This window comes from Panthera tigris, chromosome A3, assembly GCF_018350195.1.
Source record: "Panthera tigris isolate Pti1 chromosome A3, P.tigris_Pti1_mat1.1, whole genome shotgun sequence".
Classification (NCBI taxonomy): domain Eukaryota; kingdom Metazoa; phylum Chordata; class Mammalia; order Carnivora; family Felidae; genus Panthera; species Panthera tigris.
This window is the reverse complement of record NC_056662.1, coordinates 64,872,271-64,886,109: the sequence shown is the minus strand read 5'-3', so window position 1 is coordinate 64,886,109 and position 13,839 is coordinate 64,872,271. Positions and strand designations below refer to the sequence as shown.

Below are 13,839 nucleotides of genomic sequence, written 5' to 3'. Positions count from 1 at the left end.
TCTCAGTGACTAGGCGTTCTTAAAAGCCAGTAACCTACAAACTTCCAACACCAAAATTCCTTGTGACCTGGGTACGGTTGCAGAAGGACAGCATCTGTTTGTTACACCATGTAAATAATCAGGCTGCAATTCTCAAATGCGACCAATACCAGTGTGACCTCACCTTCCTTTCTTGTGGGTTTTAACCCTTTACTTAAGTTTTTATTTAAATTCCAATTAGTTAACACAGAGCATAATGTTAGTTTCAGGTGTACAACATAGTGATTCAACACTTCCGTACAACACCAGGTGCTCATCACAACAAGTGCACGCCTCTTAATTACAAGTCTTTCTGTCTGGGGTGGAGTCACTCAAAGACTCGGCCAAATACACTGCCTGTTTTGTATTGAATGAATACTTAAATGGAAAGCGAATGCCAGTATTCTACATTCAAACATCGCTAATTTCCTTCTCTTCTTACATCCTTATTTCTAAATAAACCTCTTTCTTAACTCTCGAACCCGGTGGCATACAAATCTGTACTCTCCGGGATCACCACTGCGATGCCGGATGTGAGGTTGCTTAGGGAAATTTACCTTAAATTTACCTGAAGGGGACTGCTGGGGAGAGAGTGGGGTATCCAAAATAACCCTTTGCTCCAGATTCCTGTGAAAAGAAAAACAAGTGCTTGCAGGTGGGAAACTTGAGAATGTAAAATTTCAATCAATAACTATTACCTACTTTCACCTTCTCTTGGCCCCTGTGTAGTCCTGAAAGATAGGACAGAGATGGCTTTGGTGCTAAATTAGATGCCCTGTCCATTCCAACTATGGCCTAGTTATTTTGTGACCTTTGGGAGAGGGAAAGGAAGGAAAATGATTTCAGAACTTAACAAAGATGATCAAGACGGTGCCCCCTCCTTCAAAAATTAAGCTCACGGGGAAAAGGACCGATTGAGCAAGAGTCCCCAGGGCCACATGATAAATGCTGCAATAAGATTAGGGGTGCTCCCAGAGGCAGGTTCACCCCTTGCCTGGGAAGGCATCAACCAGCAGGTCTAGACATTCCAGTAGGCAAAGAGAATAGGGAAGGGCACTGGAGGCATTGGGAACAGAGTGTGCAGAGCATGAGTAGTAAGAGTATGGCTGTGTGGGATGAGGAAGCAACCAGGCAGTATGGCAGGCAGTAAGAGGAGGAAAGGTAGGTTGGTTGGGATAATTAAGACTCTGTTGAGCTTGTAAACAAGTTTGAAGTTTTTCCTTGAGAGACACTGGTCATTCTAAAGTGGGGAACAGCATAACCAGAGTTAATGCCTTAAAAAAAAAGCCATTTTGTAGGGATGGATATTTTCCTCTTCAGCAACCTCCCCTCCGCCCCAGAAGACTCTCCCCACAACAGGATGTTAGAGAGATGGAAGATCCATGTCTGAAGATGGTTTACTCTAATCAAAAAGAAACACTCTGTGGCTATTGTTTAGATTGGCTAAAAGAAGCAGAGAGGGGGTGCCAGAACCTTAGCCTAGCATATCAATATTCATGTCCTTGTTGCTGTGCAAGTTGCCATTTATAGAATGTTAATGGCTTCTGCAAAGGTCTGCCTGGTCAGGGACTGTCATACATTCCACACATGCTCTGTGGAGCAGAATTCAACCACCTGGGCCACAGGATGGGACACGTAGTAGCATAATGACAGGAGAAGCCTTCCAGAGCTCTGTTGGCCTGGCCTGGCCTGGCCCAGCCCCACCTGAGTTCCAGCCCAGCTTCTAACCCCACCCCAGGTCCTGCCTCTTGTTGCTGGCCTATGCCTGGCCTGCTGTGTCTTCTAATTTTGGCCCTGTCTCTGCTCTGAACTCTGTTGCAGTGACCCAGAGAGCAAGCTTCACTCACACCCTGCAAAGAGATGGAGGGGTCAGAGGTAACCCCATAGAGCTTAAAGGTAGATACTGGCATGCTGCCCCTCCTTCCTCAGTGCCTTTGACCCTGAGTCCCACTCTCTCAGGCAGCATATGGAAAGTGACATCACACACCACATCTCTAGCTGTGATATTGGGTTGCATCTTGGGACTCGTAAGCATATAAATCAATCCATGGGTCTTGCCAAGCACCTGCTATGTTCACAGTCCTGGGGCAGGTGCTCTAGAGAGGACAAATGGGTATATGGACAATCCCTACTCCAGTGGGAGAGATCGGAAGAGCGATTCAGTCAGTCATTCATGCCACAGTTGGTATTGACTACCATGTCATTTGGAGCCCTGGGGAAGCAAAGATGATGACACACAATGACCCTTTATTAGTCAGAATGGGCCACAGCATGCTGCTGTAATAAACAGTCCCCAAATCCCGAGGTCTTAAAATAACAGGCTTCTCTTCACACTGCCTAAGACCATAGTGGGTTGACTGGGAGCTCTGCTCTGCCTCGGCATCATTCTCACTCCTGTACCCAGACCACCAGAAAAGTCACTACCTGGAACTTAGCTGGTCATAGGTAGCAAGCAACTACCCAGGCAACTGAATAGTCCACTGGATGTGCTAAATGTCACTCTGCTCACTACTTATTAGCTAGAACCAGTCAGGTGGCCTCTCTCCCCAAAACTCTAGGGGGCTGAGAAGTTGTCCCACATGCAGGGGTGAAGAGTCTGGACTATTTGGTGAATAACACTGAAGAATACCATAGACCCTGTCCTCAAATACCTAGTGTAGAAAGACCACTCCAGGCAGCCCACACTAACTGACAGATAAGCAGTGCAGTCAGAAAGTGCTGTAGAAATTCAGAGGTGACAACAATCACAATCAGATCCTCCATGGCCCTGGACCACCACATGCAGAAAAGACTTCTGATGACACGAGGAATGCAGCCTGTATCAGAAATAGCAGCCACCTAAGTTCCCTTCCTGCAGTATTTTTTTTTTAACATTTATTTGAGCAGGGGAGGGGCAGAGAAAGAGGGAGACACAGAATCAGAAGCAGGCTCCAGGCTTCGAGCTGTCGGCACAGAGCCCAACGCGGGGCCTGAACTCACGAACCATGAGATCATGACCTGAGCCAAAGTCTAACCAGCTGAGTCATCCAGGTGCCCCATTGCCTCAGTATGTTTAACCTCACAGGAACTGTAGGTCCTTCAAGTGACTTCAGAGCCAAGTCAGTACGAAGAAGGCATCTGGACGTGACAGAACGAAGACCTGTTTGTTGCATGCTCCAGGATTTGAGAGATCACCTGGTCTATATTCTTCCTTCTTATTAAATTCCTCTATTAAATGAGGAAACAGAGACCTAGAGAAGTTAACTGACTTGCCACAAGGGGAATTTTTAATGATAATCAAAAAAAAAAAAAAAAGCACTAATTAGAGGTCTAAGATCAACTCTTACACTACAATTCCTGGTTGGAGTTTACTGTTTTTCCTAAACTGTCATGCTGGAACCAATGCCATGCCATTTAATGATAAGAACTCCAATTACGTTTTAATGCCTTGGGAACAAAATTTCTGTAAATCCAAGGTCCAGGTTTGTTTTAATTTATTGGTTCCAAACTTAACTGGCCTTAGCACAAAACAATATTATAGGTTTGTGGGGCACCTGGGTGGCTGAGTTGGTTAAGCGTCCGGCTTCAGCTCAGGTCATGATCTCGTGCTCTGTGAGTTTGAGCCCCACATGGACCTCTGAGCTGCCAGCTCGGAGCCTGGAGCCCGCTTCGGATTCTGTGTCTCCCTCTCTCTCTGCCCATCCCCTGCTCGCACTCTGTCTCTCTCTCTCAAAAATAAATAAACGCTTAAAAAATTAAAAAAAAAAAACACAATATTATACAGGACACCTGGGTGGCTCAGTGGGTTAAGCGCCCAACTTTGACCCAGGTCATGATCCCGTGCTTCATGGGTTCGAGCCCCGCATTGGGCTCTGTGCTGACAGCTCAGAGCCTGGAGCCTGTTTCAGATTCCGTGTCTCCCTCTCTCTCTGCCCCTCCCCTGCTTGTGCTCTGTCTCCCAAAAATAAATAAATAAATATTTTAAAAACCCAATATTATAGATTTGTTGTAATAATTCTCTGGGAGGACTATGACATTCATAGAATTCTTCCTTAGGCTGTTTTGGTGATACGTGTAAACAAAGTCCTTAAAACAAAAGGACTTTATTGTTCCTCTACGTCTCTATTTTTGCATCTTACCTCCTAAGACCAATTAGATGTATCTTTGGCGTATGGTTTTATGACACCTGTACCGAGTATAACAGCTGTTTCTGCAGGCTCCCGTGGCTATTTCAACAATTAGCAGAAGGACTAACTGTTCAGATTAGGTTATATATCTGTAACCCATTCTGGACACTTGGCCAGTCCATTTCTACTTCTAATTTACCTTTCAAGATTTAGGAGCTCGGTCTCCAGGGCAGGGAATGTTGCCTTTCGGCACTGATAACACTCGTTTAGGAATAACGGATGTACAACCAGAACTAGCTAAGCTCACAGGTTCTGTTGCAACCAAGCTGTGATGTGGGGTGGCAAATCCTTTCCTCTCTTATGAGCCAACCCCTCCCTGTCCCAGTCCTCATTCCCCTAGCTGAGGCTACAGACTCTCCTGCCTGACCCCTCCCACCACTTCCCCTCACTTCTCCTCATAGCCCTGACCTCTGCCTGAACTCCAGTTTTCTATTTGGCACCTGTCTTAATTCAGCCACTTCTCCGGAAAGTCTGTAAGTTTGGAGATGAAGTATGACTCATCTCGATACTTACTCTCCAGGATCTTGGACGTAGTAGGTACAACTTTGTGCTCTCTAAATACTTGTCACAAAGATGACACTTTGAAATAAGAAGGGCGTCACAAATCTTGTTAGCTTCTTTCCTGCTTGCACAGATGAGCGCCTTGGCGAGCGCTGGCTCGCGCCACTCCACCGCAGCTGGGGATGAAGAGACGAAATCACTGAGCAAATGGGCAGCTTCGCATGGCCGCCACCTCCAGGCCCTGGACCCCGCGGCCAGCTCCGCGGGCCGATGGCGCCCTCTGGCGGACGCGAGCGCGCCCAGCCGGGCTCCCAAAACGGAATTACTTGACAAGGCGAAGGGATGGGTTAGGGGTAGACCACGCGTCTTGGGACTATTAGTTTTATCCACATCCCCATCATGAGCAGGGGACAAACACAGTCACCGAGCAACTGTCTTATGAAAAAACTATGCTGAGTCTTTACAAAAAAAAAAAAAAAAAGGGGGGTTTTAAACAAATAAGCTTCCGAAAATGAAGAGTTCTGTTCCAATCTCAGCATCAGAACAATAGGCCATCCATTTGCCAGTGAAATCCATGCTGGGTTCAGGAAGAACAAGGAAGGAGAAGCAGTCCAGGTTTTAGAAAAGCTAAAACTTGAAAGTAAAGGAATGTTACCTCGGGGCAGGCCCCAGGGACCCACCTTGCCTCTTTCCAGATGTCAGACTGCAGGCCAGTTCCTAAAGCTGAGGTGAGGGCTGTGAGAGATGGCCGAGGAGCCCTACTGGAGCAGTCACCCCCAGACTGGGGGATACTGGGAGTGGTAGAGAATTGAGGCCCTTCCAAGTTTGCTCTTCTCGTTCCAGCAGAAAACTTGGTTTCCTTTTCTGACAAAACACCAAAGCCATCAGCCGGGGGCTCACTTGACTTTCTGCCACCTAACTCCACAAACACGTAGGAAAAAAGAAAGGATGCATGTTGTCTGTCCATCCCACCAGGTGTCATGGAAGCGGGTCCCCCCAGCCCAGGCCCCTGCCTGTGTCCTGGACCCATTACCCAGCCCTACTTCTCAGGAACTCTGCTGCTGGCCACCCCCCGCCCCCCACCGGCCCCCACCCCACCTATCTCTCCCTCAACCTCCCCCTCTCTGCCATTCTTGCCCATCAGTCAGTCTCATCCATCCTAAAAGACATCTCACACCCTTCCTCACCTCACATTTCTCTCCAGCCACCTCTCAAACCTTTCCTCCTCCCTAAACCCCTTAAGAGTTGCATATTCTCATTTTCTCTACTTTCTTACTCTCTATTCTAAGCCCAAACCCACGCACTGAGGCTCACTGAGACACCTCTCGTTGAGGGTACCAATCATTTCCACCCTATGAGGCCCAGTTTTGGAGTCTCCACCATACTTAACTACTCTTTTGGCCCCACCTGACCATGACATGCTCCCCTCCCTTGGTTTACATGACATCTGAGCTGTCTGAATTTTTCTTCCTGCCCCTTTGACTTCTCCTTTTCAGTTTCTTCCATTCTCTTTGTCCTTTGCCCACCTCTTAAAGGCATGATTGTTTTATAGTTATACTTCAGAATGCTACGGCAATAATGTAAAAGCTGACTCAATGAAATTGTGACCCTAGGTGCTATAAACTTTGAAGGAAGGAAAGATCACTGCGGCCTGGAGTGGTAAGGGAAGTCCCCACAGAAGGAGAGAGATGGAAATTGGAAATGGAAGGGGAGTAGAATATTATAGGCAGAGAAAAAAGAGTAAGGGTGTTCCTGGGGGAAGGACTGCCCACTAAGTTCACAGACATAAGGTTTAATCCAGTGACTGTTAAGCATCTCTTTGCTAGGCATGGCATAAAATAGAGAAGAAAGACATGAGCCCCTAGTCTAAATTTTAGTTAACATTCCATTAAATAGCAACATAAGGTAGCATTTGGTAGAGGTACGGGGGGTGGAAAGAAGGAAGAGATCAGCATGAGCTTCCTGGAGTTGGCAGGACTTACAGGCTATTCTGCTCTGTATGAATTAGGGTAGGCTAACTGTTCCAACAGGTATACCCCCAATGTATAAAAGCTCAAACACAATAATGGTTTATTTCTTACTCACTTAACAGTATTGGGTGAGTGAGTATGTCAAAAGGGGGGCCCTGGCTCTCTAGGCTTCCAAAGTCACTCTGGGGTTGAAGCAAACGGAGCCATCCAGAAAGAGAAAAGATCACGGGGGAGCATGGAACCTGGGGGGGTTGTTATGGGCCAGATTGCCAACATCCCATTGGCTACAACTTAGTCACATGGCCTCATATAACTGCAAGGGAGGCTGTAAAACAAAGTCTAGTGGAGAGCCAGGAAGAAGAGGGGAGCGTGGCTTTGTAGTGGGCAGAGAGCAGCACCTCCCACGTGGTCCCTTCCCCCTTCACTAGCGATTAGGACGATCTGTGTGAATTAGCCCTCAGTGCAGATTTGATCTCGTTGCCATTTTCCCCTCCGATGTGTGAAAAGAGCTACAAGGACTCTGCAGCTGTGAAAAAGAGATGCAGGTGTCGGTATGGGCCAAGATAAGGGTGATGAGGCAGGAGAAAGAGAACAGTGTGCTGAGCTACGGGTGTCCGGAGAGGACATGCTCTTCCAGCCCCCCACCCCCCACCAGGTTGCTTTCATCTTTGGTGCAGGTTGTGACATGACAGGAGACGTTGCCTGTTGCTTTCTGGGAGAAGGGTCCATCCTCAGTCCACAGGTGAACTTAGTCAATGTCCTCCTTCCCTGTGACCTTGGAGACGGTGCAGCGCAGCATGGGGTGAAAGTGTGGGATGGTGAGTGAGCCACCAGGCAGAGACTTCAAATGTAATAATATTCTGCACTTTGAACTTCTTAGGGGGCTTTTATGTCTATACCTCCTTTATTATTCCCTTCTCTGAATCACAAGTTCAGGGCAAGTATCATTATTCCCATTTTACAGATGGGGTAACTGAGGGGAAAAAAGGTAACCCAAAGAAGGAGAGGGACTCAAGTGCACATAGGAGCAGAGCCCAGAGCAGAACCTGGTTCCCTAGAAGGGGCTTCCTTTCGGCAACCGACCTTACCAGCCTTACCAACCTTATCTGTGTAGTGGTCAAGGCATAGTGGGTGGCTGTTCTATAAATCCCCGGGGAAACTGAACCTCTAAGGAGGCCTCATTGCCCTACAGGACATAAACTGCTGCTCTAGCTGGCAGGCTGCATGGAGACACGGGCCCCAACATACAAGTCAGTCCATCTGCTCTCTGCTGGAGATTGTGAGGGTTGAAAGAGTACTGGTGGGGGCACATTCGCATTGTGGTGGAACAGGCAAGGCACTGGGTGCATAGAGAGGAAATAAGGATATTCAGAACACCACCTTTAAAACTTAGAGCCACTAGGGCAAGCTCCTTGTCACTTTTGGAGAGGGCACCAACTTCACCCCACTCTGGGTTAGGCTAGATGTCCCTCAAGTTCTTATCTCACTGAAGGATTTTATTTTATTTTATTTTATTTTATTTTATTTTATTTTATTCAAAGATTTTTTTTTTTAAGCAATCTTTACACCCAATGTGAGGCTCAAACTCATGACCCAAAGATCAAGTGTCACATGCTCCACTGTCTGAGCCAGCCAGGTGCCCCAAGGATTTGATTTGATTTGATTTGATTTTTTAACATTTACTGATTTGAGAGAGAGAGAGTGCATGCACAAATGGAGTGGGGGCAGAGAAAGGGAGACAGAGAGAACCCCAAGCAGGGTCCACACTGTCAGTGCAGAGCCTGATGTACGGCTCAAACTCATGAACTGTGAGATCATAACCTGAGCTGAAGTCAGACACTTAACTAACTGAGTCACCCAGACACCCCAAGGATTTTACTTTAAAAGACAGTCACTCTGGGGCACCTGGGTGGCTCAGTTGGTTAAGCGTCTGACTTCAGCTCAGGTCATGATCTCATGGTTTGTGGGTTCGAGTCCTGTGTCGGGCTCTGTGCTGACAGCTCAGAGTCTGGAGCCTGCTTCAGATTCTGTGTCTCCCTCTCTCTCTGACCTCCCCACTCATGCTCTGTCTCTCTCTGTCTCTTAAAAATGAATAAATGTTTAAAAAAAAATTTTTTAAAGACATTCACTCTCCACTTCTCCTCCCTTCCTTTTCCTATCTTTTCTTTCTTGGAACGTGTTGCACCTCAGGTTAACCTCTGACAAAGGAAGATTTCTGGATTGTTTTATTCCTATAAATGCAAACAAAAGCTAGGAGAGGCAGGCCAAGGACAGCCAATGCTGGCCTGTATTCTTAGAGTCTGGGCACCCAGCCTGGGTCCCTTCTCGTGGGATCTGTAATTTCTCAAGAAGCTTGGAGAAAAGGTGTAAGCCGTGCCCAGGGCACGTCCTGTTAACCTCTGGAATGTGGCAACTCAGGGCTCTGCACTTGGGGAGGGACCTGGTGCCTCGGGGTCAAATAAAGGAAGGAGAAAAGGCATCCCTGTACACTGTGGCAACTCCTTTCCCTCACCCAGATCCTGTGTCCTTTTATTCCCTCTGCCAGGACTCCCTGTCCCATCCTGGATGGAAGGGGGCATAAGCTTAGATGGCATTTCCTCTAAGAGACTCCTCTGCTCCCCCATCAGCCCTGAAGACATGTTACTGTCAATGCAGCTCTGCTCATTGGCTTCCCCCAAAGGCAGAATTGCAGGGAAGCTACTAGAGCTTACACTTTAGGGCTCTCCCCTGCTTCTTTCCAGACCCTTTTGCTAATTTTACATTCTTTTTCCCAAAGACAACTTTTCAAATTGTTTAAGTTTAAGCCACATGAAACCCAGGTCTACTTGTGGTCTTTCCCATTACTCCTCCAACTCCCTGATTCGGGGTTGTGAGTCGGATTCCCTGGGGTGTTTCCTGGGTCTAGAGCACAGGGGAGGCTCTCCATAGTTTGTTAAATGAATGAATGAAAGGAAGGAAGGATCTTTAGCTGGTGCTCAGCTGAACAATGATTTTCATTAAGGGTCCTCATCGCTCTCACGTGGGCACCCTGAATAGACAGATAGACAGATAGACAGCATTACATGCCTGTCACTTTAGTGCAGCACAGCGTGGGGTGGGATCCAGCCTGGAAGCTCCGGGGGCCTAATTCCGGGAGCCTGGGCATATCACCCGCCTCTCCATGGTACCTTGTTTGTTCAAATGTAATAAGGAGTTGTAACAATTACTTTCTAGAATAATAACAGGTATCGTATTACAGCTAGGCACAGTACCTGGCACTAAGTAGTTCTCAGGAAATTTCTTTATGTACTCACTCCCTAAGGAACATTTCATTTTTATGGCCTTTTGTCCAGGTGGCTCCTGAACAACAAGGTTTGGGTGAAGGGTTCAAGCACACAAAGGAATTTGCACTGGGCCCAGCCCCCCAATGAGAATGGTTTTGAGACCAGGTCTGGGGTATCCCCCTATATACTGCTCTTTCCTGCAATAAGATAGAGGACTCTGCAGGACAGAGGAACTTGAATAAAAATACAAATAATAAGAAAACGTATGTGGCTAACCAGCTTCCCTTTGCAGCCATGGTTGACTTTTCCAGCCATTTAACCCAACCGGAACCCTAATTTATGTATACCCCTTGGTGGTTGTAAGTAGTAATTATTTCTCTGTCTCACAGAGAAGTAACTAAGACTGAAATGGCATTGAGCCACGTGCCATGAGGGGCAAGCCGCAGACGCACAAATGCAGGCCAGGTCCCTGCTCCTGCCGCCTTACACATGGCTTCCTGCCCCTGTCCTTCAGTGCAGGATTGACACACGCAGGCTCAATTAGATGCCGTTCCCATTCTGACTCTCCCATCTCGTGTGCGTGTGCCAATGCAAGAAACGACCTTGCCAACACAACGTCTAGAGTGTCATTGTGGTTTTTCTCTAACAAGAATTGAGAAGTGGTAAATGTTTCTCACGTTTTTTTGTTTTTTGTTTCTTTTTCTGGTGACGTCCACACATACTGTGTTTGCATGTGCCAGAGCTTGAAAATTCAACAGCAAAGTAGGTAGGGCATGCAGAAGGCAGGATGGAGTGGGAGAGGCATTTTAGAATGTATTCCAACGCAAGTTCCGCTATTCGTTTCTTAAAATAGTAATGGTAGTAGTGGTAATAATAACAACGATATAATCATAATAATAGCTAACAACTATTAATTGAGAACTATGTGCCAGGCATTAACATCTAACAACTTTTTTTTATCGCCAAAACAACCCAGCAGAATAAGTATTATCACATATCTCTAATTCTAAGACACACTTTTTTTAAAATCACATTTTAACATCTTATAATGCAAGATAAGAAAAGTACTGTATTACAGTATAATTGCTGGTGAGATTTGTTAAATCTCTTACTGGTACATAAAACTAGGGTACATTTTGCAGAGGAAGCAATGGAGATGGGAAAAAACTAAGCAATGTGCTCAGAGACCCATCACTAGTAGGTAGCACAGCCTGGATTCAGACACAAGTGGTCTAGATCTCCAGGGCCCACCCATTTATTTGTTTGTTGTCTCTGGCATCCTGCAAACATCTTCCCTAATAGCCATACATCTGTCCATCAGGAGCTGGATCCATGCTGACCACACCCTCTATAAAATAGGCATGTGTGTTTGCCATTCTTACTGATTTTAACTTGTACATGTAACCATGATTCTGCCTCTTACAGAAAACTCTGAATTTAGAAACTGCCTTAAGAAAAAGAGGCCAAATTAACCCTGGCTGGGTAGGCTTGGGGTGAAAGGCTGCAGAGATGGTTACCAAGAGAAAATAAACTCTCATGGTTGCTTCATCCTTTTTTTTGGCCTTAAGTTACTTTCACTTTCTGGCCTCAGTGTCCCCAGTTGTAAAATGAGGGGTGTGCACCACTTCCCAACTTTTTGATGATGTATCCTCTTAGCATTCAAAACATTTGAGCACACATCTTCAATATCTGTATTGTTTTTATTTCACTTACAAAGCATGAAATGTACGTGTGTGTGTGTGTGTGTGTGTGTGTATGGGTGTGTGTACATCTATGAGTTTTAACTCCTGTACAGATTTGTACAACCACCACCCCAATCAGAATACAGAACACTTCCATTACTGGCCCTGAATTCCCTTACTTTATCTTCAGTAGTGAAATAGCCTCCCATATCTAACCTCTGGCAACTACTGATCAGGTCCTCTCTAGAGTGTTGCCTTTTCCAGAATACGGTGTAAATGGAACCGTACAATATGTAACCTTTGAGCTTCGTCCACGTTACTGAGTGTATCGATAATTTGCTCCTTTTTATTGTTGAAAAGCTATCCATGAAAAGGTATGTTATACTTAGCCATTCACTCACTGAAGGGCATTCAGGGTATTTCCAGAATTTGGGTGATTATGAATAAAGCTGCCATGAACACTCATGTATAGGTTTTTGTGGGAGCATGAGTTTTCAAGTCTTGAGAGTAAACATTTAGGACTGGGATTGCTGGATTATGTAGTAAATATATACATAACTCTGTAAGAAACTGCCACAGCTACCACCTGTCACCTACCAAAACAGCAACAACTACAAAAATGTAAAAAGATAAGAAGATATTAAAGGAAGAAAAAAAGAAACTGGCAAACTGTTTTCAAAGTGTCTGGACCACTGTGCGTTCCCACTGGCAGTACGTGAGGGTTCTAGCTGTTCTGCATCCCCTCTAGCATTTTGGCTATTGTTTTACTTTTTATCATTCTGACAGATGTATCCTGGTATTTCATTGTGCTTTTAATGTGCACTTTTAAAATGACTAATGATGATGAGCATCTTTTCATGTGCTTGTCAGCCATTCTTGTGTCTTCTTTGGTGAAATGTTTATTTAGGTCTTCTGCCCATTTTTAAACTGAGTTGTTCTCCTACAGCTCGGTTTTGAAGTGTATTTATGTGTTCTGGATACAAGTCCTTTGTTGGATATGTGATTGGCTAATATTTGTTCCAAGTTTATAGCTTGTCTTTTAATTCTTTTAACAATGTCGTATGCAGAAAAAAGTTTCAATTTTGATGAAGTCCAGTTTATCATATTTTTTTCTTTTATGGGTCAGTTTTTTATGTTATTGCCAAGAAGTCATTGCCTAACACAAGGTCACAATCATTTGCTCCTATGATTTTTATTTTTTAAATATGTTTTAATGTTTATTTTTGACAGAGAGAGAGAGAGAGGAGAGAAACAGAGCATGAGGAGGAGAGGGGCAAAGAGAGATGGAGACACAGAATCTGAAGCAGGCTCCAGACTCTGAGCTGTCAGCACAGAGCCCGACAGAGGCTAGAACTCACAGACCGTGAGATCATGACCTGAGCTGAAGTTGGATGCTTAACGGACTGAGCCACCCAGGTGCTCCACTCATGATTTTTAGGTATAATATTTATGCTTTTGGTTTTACACTTAAATCTATGATTTTTTGAGGTTAATTTTTCAATATTAAACTCTGATATATAGGTTGAAGTTTATTTTTTTGCATATAGATGTCTACTTGTTTTATTTGTTGAAAGGACTATCCTTTCTCCATTGAATTGTTTTCATATTTTTGTTCAAAAATCAATTGATCATGAACTGTATGTACACTTTAAAATAATTAAAATAGGAGTGCCTGAGCGGTTCAGTTGGTTAAGCGTCCAGCTTTGGCCCAAGTCATGATCTCACAGCTCATGAGTTTGAGCCCCGGGTCAGGCTCTGTGCTGACAGCTCAGAGCCTGGAGCCTGCTTTGGATTCTGTGTCTCCCTCTCTCTCTGCTCTGCTCTTCCCCTGCTCACACTCTCTTTCTCTGTCTCAAAAATAAATAAACATAAAATAAAATAAAATAATTAAAACAGTAAATTTTTATAGATGTGAATTTTATCTTAATAAAATAATCTATCTATCTTAAAAAATCAATTGATTATAGTTGTGATTATCTATTTCTGGACTCTCTTATTTTATTCCATTGATCTATGGATCTAAACATTCACCACTACCATATTGTCTCGATTACTTAGCTTTAGATTAAGGTTTAAAATGGAATAGTGTGAGTCCTCTAACTCAGTTTTACTTTTCCAAAATTATTTTGATTATTCTGGGTCTTTTGCTTTTTCACATATATGTTAGAATCAGCCTCCCTATATGGACAAAAAAAAAAAAAAAATCCTGCTGGGGTTTTGACTGTTACTGCATTAAATC

The 13,839-nt window shown here is 44.8% G+C and overlaps 1 long non-coding RNA gene across 1 annotated transcript; it reads right to left on the bottom strand.

The window, feature by feature from the left end:
- Window positions 1-402: 402 nt before the first annotated feature.
- Window positions 403-5,666, bottom strand: LOC122237016. Its single transcript, XR_006215213.1, has 3 exons — window positions 5,366-5,666; window positions 4,698-4,861; window positions 403-645 (listed from the first exon to the last, which is right to left on the bottom strand). It is a non-coding gene; the product is annotated as an uncharacterized LOC122237016 (long non-coding RNA).
- Window positions 5,667-13,839: the final 8,173 nt, after the last annotated feature.